This window comes from Cupressus sempervirens, chromosome 8 (assembly GCF_028749045.1).
Source record: "Cupressus sempervirens isolate cs-2001-9-10 chromosome 8, ASM2874904v1, whole genome shotgun sequence".
Classification (NCBI taxonomy): Eukaryota; Viridiplantae; Streptophyta; class Pinopsida; order Cupressales; family Cupressaceae; genus Cupressus; species Cupressus sempervirens.
The window spans coordinates 812,246,154-812,253,080 of NC_143125.1; the positions used below are offsets into that span (position 1 = coordinate 812,246,154).

General features: G+C 35.7%; 1 pseudogene; it reads left to right on the top strand.

Moving 5' to 3' along the window:
* The window catches only part of LOC149544892 (uncharacterized), a 53,642-nt pseudogene extending 47,406 nt beyond the window's left edge, over positions 1-6,236 (top strand).
* Positions 6,237-6,927: the final 691 nt, after the last annotated feature.

Consider the following 6,927-nt stretch of genomic DNA (forward strand, 5'->3'; position numbering starts at 1 on the left):
CACTTTGGTGGGGTGACTTGATGATTGAACTTAAAGAGTCAACTTGGCAAGCATACTTGCACTAGTACATTTGGGTTCATTTTTTAACCTTTAGTGGTCAAATTTTTGACCCAATTTTCAACCAAATTTTGACCAAATTCAACCAACCAATTGGTCAAAATTTCTACCAACTCATTGGTACATGATTTGTCTCAATCATATAACTAATTATATATTCTTCATATTAGTTACTGTTGGTGTTTTTCAGACATTCTCTAAAACAATTCACATGCCTTGCGTATGATATGACATTTTGCATGCATCTGCACTCTCTCTCATCCGACTAATGATGGATTACGCAGAGTGATCTAAAACCATGATGCTAAAAAACACACAATCAAATCCAAAATGAACTTGCACAACAAATGGATTGTGGAAATTTGATATTGGTAAAATTACATGCATGTCTACCAGGACAATCACAACTTAAACATATATTTGTCTTGGTAGACATGCATGCAAAATTAACAATATTAGATTTCCACAATCCATTTGTAGTGCAAGTTCATTTTGGATTTGATTGTGTGTGTTTTTTAGAATCATGGTTTCAGACCACTCTGCATAATCCATCATCAGCAGGATGAGAGAGTGTAGGATGCATGTAAAATTTCATATCATAGGCAAGACATGTGAACTGTTTTATAGAATGCCTAAAAAAAATTTACACCTAGCTATTAGTGGAAATTTCCACCTTCATTGGTCAAAATTTCCACCAATGCCTGGGTTTTTTCTACCTTTGTTGGTAGAAATTTCCACCAACGCCTAAATTTTTTTCTACCTTTGCTGGTCAAAATTTTCACCTTCATTGGTCAAAATTTCCACCAACGCCTAAATTTTTTTCTACCTTTGTTGGTCAAAATTTCCACCTTCATTGGTCAAAATTTCCACCAATGCCTAAATTTTTTTCTACCTTTGTTGGTCAAAATTTCCACCTTCATTGGTCAAAATTTCCACCAACACCTAAATTTTTTTCTACCTTTTTTGGTTGAAATTTCCACCTTCATTGGTCAAAATTTCCACCAACGCCTAAATTTTTTTCTCCCTTTGTTGGTCAAAATTTCCACCAATGCCTAAATTTTTTTTCTACCTTTGTTGGTCAAAATTTCCACCAACGTGTAAATTTTTTTCTACCTTTGTTGGTCAAAATTTTGACCAATTCCTATATGAACATAGACAATGGCTTTGGTAGGTTTTTGACCAATAGATTGGTCAAAATTTTGATCAACTAGTGAGTTGGTCAAAATTTTGACCAAAAAAATATCGACCAATGGGTTGGTCAAATTTGGTCAAAAATTGGGTCAAAATTAAACCAATAAAGGTCAAAAAATGAACCCAAATGTACTAGTGTCAAGTGGTATATTCTTGAATTTTTTCATCATGGCATAAACTAACTCCTCAATTTTATTCTGATCTTCCCTACTTAATTTATTGAATTCAATACTTTTTAAACCAGTCCAATCTGCATTATCCCTAATATTTTCACATATATTATCAATATTGGACTTGGGTGCATGACTTACCATTCTGAACTAGCTGTTGTCATCTGATTCAATCTTTTCTTCATCAAACTCTGGTTGTGCAACATATTTCCTTCTTATCTTCTTCTGCACTAGACCTGTTTTCTCGATAGCCTTCTTCTTCTCTTTTTCCTTATGATTGGTGGCCCTTGTAGTTGCTATTGTGGTTGGGGCAGGAGGCTTGGTAGGGCTTAGCTTTGCAATATTTTTTCCCTTGGGCTGAGCTGCAGGCTATTTCTAAGCTTTTCTCTTCTTAGTCTCTAGTTTAGCTGGTGCTTCCTCAGCTTGTTCTTCCTTAGCACCTTCTTCTTCTTCAACATCTTCTCCCATGCCTTGTGTCAAGGCAAGTGGCTCCTAGCCCTATTCTTCTTCTTCATCATCTTCATCATCTTCTTCACCTTGAACTCCTTTTCCAAATTTGGCTTTAAGCTTCTTAACCAATTTATCCTTTTCTTTAGAGTTGAGGTAGTTTTCAAATCCATTTCCACCTTAGACTTCACAATATCATAAGTACCAAAAGGTTTTGTTGCTTTGTCAATTTCCTCTACTAGCAATGCTATGATGGCTACAAATGCATCATCAATGTTAGTTTCATACCCCAATGGCCTTAGTCATCTCACTTTGGGTATTGCAGCTTGGATAAATGTGTAGTCAATATCTACTAGGAAGAAAATGTTATTGTAATACCTTTCCACTAGGGAAACTGGGATTCTCAACCTTTTTTTCATGGTTTTCTTGAAATCCTCAAAATAAATAGTCATTATAGACTCAAAATTGTCTCCCATTTGCTCAATGTACTCATTAGTTTGTACTATCATAGATCTATTGGTCTTCCAACCTACTTTACCAAAAGAAGGAAACTCATTTTGTACATAGAAGAATATACATATCAAAATGGAACTAAATTTGCATTGAGCACTTTTTGATCTCCTTATTGCTCCTAAATTCTCAGTGATTTTTTGTAGTTGTAGCTCTGCCAGATCATAAGTGTGATCTTTCTTCAAAATTTTGCATCCCACATCAACTGCAATGTATGACATACTATTCAATCAGCTTGACTAATAGAATTTGTGGGATATGACCCTCACTACAAATTCTAGAAGTGGATCTTTGATGGTATCAATGGCCATGCCCCTTTTGTTCCACTTAGCCCCTGTATTCTTCTTAATAGCTTCTTTTGAGTCGCTTCTTAGGGTTTTGGGTTGTTCTAGGGTTGGAAACCTTGTAACCCTATGCACAATCCTTTTTGACAACTTGAAGGGTCCTCCTTCTAACCATAAACATCCATCATGGATTCTTCTCAAAATGATTCTTATCCATTTAGTCTTAAAGATGGTGGAGAAATCTAGGGCACGGGTTAAGCCCTTTCTCTCAACAATTTGAAATTCTTCCTTCAATACTCCATTCTCACGTAGTTTTTCATATGCATGTTATATTTCCATATCTCTTATTGCTCCTACCTTGAAATTATGGCATTTTCTTACATCCTAGACCATTACGACCTTGGGTGGAATGATTGACAATGCCCCTATTGGGTTGTTCTTGTATGTAACTTAGGTATTGGCCCAAAATTTGGTTGCTTGGCCTCATTACTAAACACCTAAACTTTGGAAGGTTTCTTATCCTTGGGATTTCTAGAACTAGAGGCCATTTTGCAAAACTAGGGTTTCAAAAGATATTAAACTTCATAATTACATGACTTAGCTCATGAGGAATACCTTTAAATCAATGAGACAATGCTTGATCTTTGTTGGAATCTATGCAAAAGCTTCAATCTCTGCTCACCAATTGCTTATGTGCTCTTCTTACTCTTGCTCTATGTTTGTAATGATGAATAATGAGTAAAAATTTGCCTTACACCCTTTCAAAATATCACATTCAATGCATGGTGCATCTATAGCTATAAACTCAGCTTCTATGCAGTTTTTGTTTCACTCAACATCAATGCAAATTCCACTTTAATTGGTAGCAACTTTCATTTCTTCATTCAGCAGCTACAACTCACTCAACTCCAACTAGTCTTGGCTAACAACTTAGTTTACACTATGATTTTACTCCGCTTCAAAAGAAAAATTTTCACACTTTGGCAGTAAGATGAAAAACTTAAAATTTGACCTTGGCTTTTCCTTGATAACTTGCATCTTTATTCATGCTAATTTATCCTTTTCAGCTCTTAACCTGTCTTGGAATTGATGCATGATGAAACATTTAAATATCAGTCCCACATACCTCTTTTTGATTAGTTTGATGAAGTGTGACCACTAAACCCTTTAGGTGAAGTGATCCCTTCATTTGATGTGTTGCATCCATCTTTCTTCTTCCATGTCTTATACATCTCTCCTCTAATGTGCTCAACATCTATCTTGCCTTTTCCCTTGTTTAACTCTAAGTTAGGTGCCTTTGTCCTTGTTGGGCAGTGCTTGCTAATATGACCAATCTTCAAACAACTAAAGCATGTAGCTTGTCTCAACCATATATTGTAGCTTCCACTGAAATGTGTTCTTATGCAATTCTTAGGGATGTGTCCATACTCTTAACAGTAGTGATAGCTATGTCTTGTATTATAGTCCCAATTGTAGGAATTCTCATGATGTCTTCCCTTGTTTGATGACCATGTGTACTTGGATCTACATTCAAAGGCTTTGTGTCCAAACTTCTATCAATTGTAGCAGTGTCCTTCAAATTTTGTAGTAGCATCCTTCAAATTTTGGTGATCATGATGATCCTGTTGATTCAAATGCTACTTCTACAGATCCTAAAGATGTGCATTATGAGATAGGAGTTCTAAAAAAATGGATTGTTGAAGAAGAAGCTAAACGCATTCGTCTCGAAAAGGAAAAGGAGCAAGCCACCTTGGATGCCATAATAGAAAGGGATACTCTCCTGAGAAGGATGGTTTCTTTAAAGGAGCAAAATAAAAAGTTAGAAGAAAATACCACAACTCTCCATACTGATGTATTTGGAGATGTAGACAATCTAAGAGCTAAAGTTCAAGAAAAAGAAAAATGCCTAAATCAAAGGCAAGAACTAGTTATTACTCAAGTCCAAGCCTATAAACCTATTCAAGTGGACCCCGTAGAACCCATTGCAAAAGCTCTAGATAAAGGGAAAGGAAAAGCTATAGGAATCCAAATAAATGAACCTCAAGCTCTTCCAAAAAAACCCATACAACCCTCCATGTCAAAATTAGATTTAGATTTGGAGAAGGCTAGAAAGGAGAAGGAAGATCTTGCAAAAGAACTTGAAAAGGTTAAGAATGAAGCTCAAGCCACAGAAACTAAGAGAAAAATCCAATTCATAAAATCTAATTCTGCATTGGCTTCATAGCCAAATTTGTTTATCCCATCGACAACTCCTGCACCAGCTAGTGGTCCAATAATCTCAACTCAGGGAATATCCCAATCTACCCCTGCCTCATCTTCCACCATTAGTACCCAAGTCCCCATTTTCCAACCTCAACAATCCCAAGCTGCTCCTCTAAGCCAAGCTAACATAGCAAGTACCTCAAATGTTCCTGGTTTCTAGAAGAAACCTATATACCTAGAAAAGTATAGACAACTATCATTTGTTGGTATTCTTGGTGCTCCACATCCCATATCGTTTGATTTAAGAGACAAAGTGGTTAAGTTATCTGCGAATAATGTTGTTACTAGTGAAGAACATTTGAGAATTTTCATTGATATGTTAAATGATTATGAAATTGAACATGAAGATATGGTAATGAAGTTGTTTGTGCATTCACTAACTAAGGATGCAAGGGATTGGTTTAGGAGGTTTCCTGATGATAGTATCACCTCGTGGAATGACTTGGAGAAATTGTTCAAAGAGCAATATGGAGACAACACTAATGCAGGATTCATGTTGAATGAATTCAATAACATCAAGAAAAACCCAAATGAGTCCACATTCGACTTCAATGTAAGATTCCAGAAAGGTATGTATAGACTATTTCAAGTTATGAGGTTAAATGAGGATGTCTGTCTTACAACATATTTCAATGCTTTTGATAGCAAAATGGCTTATCAATTGAGGGATAAGGATCCCAAGAATTTAAGGGATGACTATAAAATTATAGTGAATATAGAGAATAATAGGAAGGCATCTAGCAAACTGGGTAGGAGGGATGATCCAAAGCTTTTTAACTCCAAGAACAATAACAAAAGGGAGGGTGATAAAACTCCTATAGGAAAGAAGCCAGAAGAACACACTATAGGCTAGGTTTTGGAATTGCTCAAGGAAATGAATCCCACTAATTTCAATAAGCCAAATATTTCTAAGAGAACCCCTATGAATAAAAATAGTTTCAATAGGCAACCTAGAATGTACAATTACCCTTACACCACACAGTGGAAAGATGGTAAGCCAGTCCCCAACCAGACACAAAATGTGAAGGATAAGGGTACCCCAGATCCCCTGCAAAGGAATACTGTAAATATGAATGATGATGTACCATGGTGCATTATATGTCAATCACCTCATTTTGCTAATTATTGTGTTGTTGCTCAGTCATTTGCCCAAGATCAAGGTGTGCAGCCTAAAGAAGGAAGCGAAGAGAAAAGCAATGATGATATAAGTTGTAATATGGTGAGCATGTGTGATGACTTTATAGATCCTAATTCTGAGGAAGCTAAAAATGATGTTACCAGTGAAAGAATTGCTTATCATTTACATCATCAGTAAGTACTTTCAGATGAAGAAGGTTATGATACAAATAAGGTATGTGTTACATCTTTTGATGTAGGTCACACAAGCTTAACAATGCCCTCCAAAGAGGAGATTGAAAAAATCACAACATAAATGATTTCTCAGGTCCATAGTAACTACAATCTAAGAAATAGAATAGTAAATAATGATGCAAGAAAGCCATCCAGTGTATTCATCAAAGATATCACCCATAAGATGAATGATCAAAATAAGAAAGTCAATATAGATGTGCCTAAGATCAATGACAACAAGGGTAAGAAGTGGGAACCAAAAAAGAAGGTTTAGTTTCAAATAAATGAAACAACAAAAGTAGTTGTGCAACCAAAGAAATCAGAACTTGATATTATCAAGCAAATAGTGGTGCCTACTGTTCAAAAGAGTTCAACTCCAGATACTCTTGTAAAACCCACTATTGTTGAACCTGTTGATATGATATCTATGTTGTCCCAAATAACTATAAAAGTACTTTTGTCTAAACTGCTTAGAATTGAAGAACATAAGAGCAAGGCTTTATCATGGTTGGGAGGGATAGGAAACAATAATATTATTGTAGAAAAAACTGTTTCTCAACAAACCCCACTAGTAGTAGAGGAAAGTGGTATCATATCCCAGATTCCCCAAATGTTTTTACATGATTCCTTAGTGGCATTTATAGAAGATATTGACC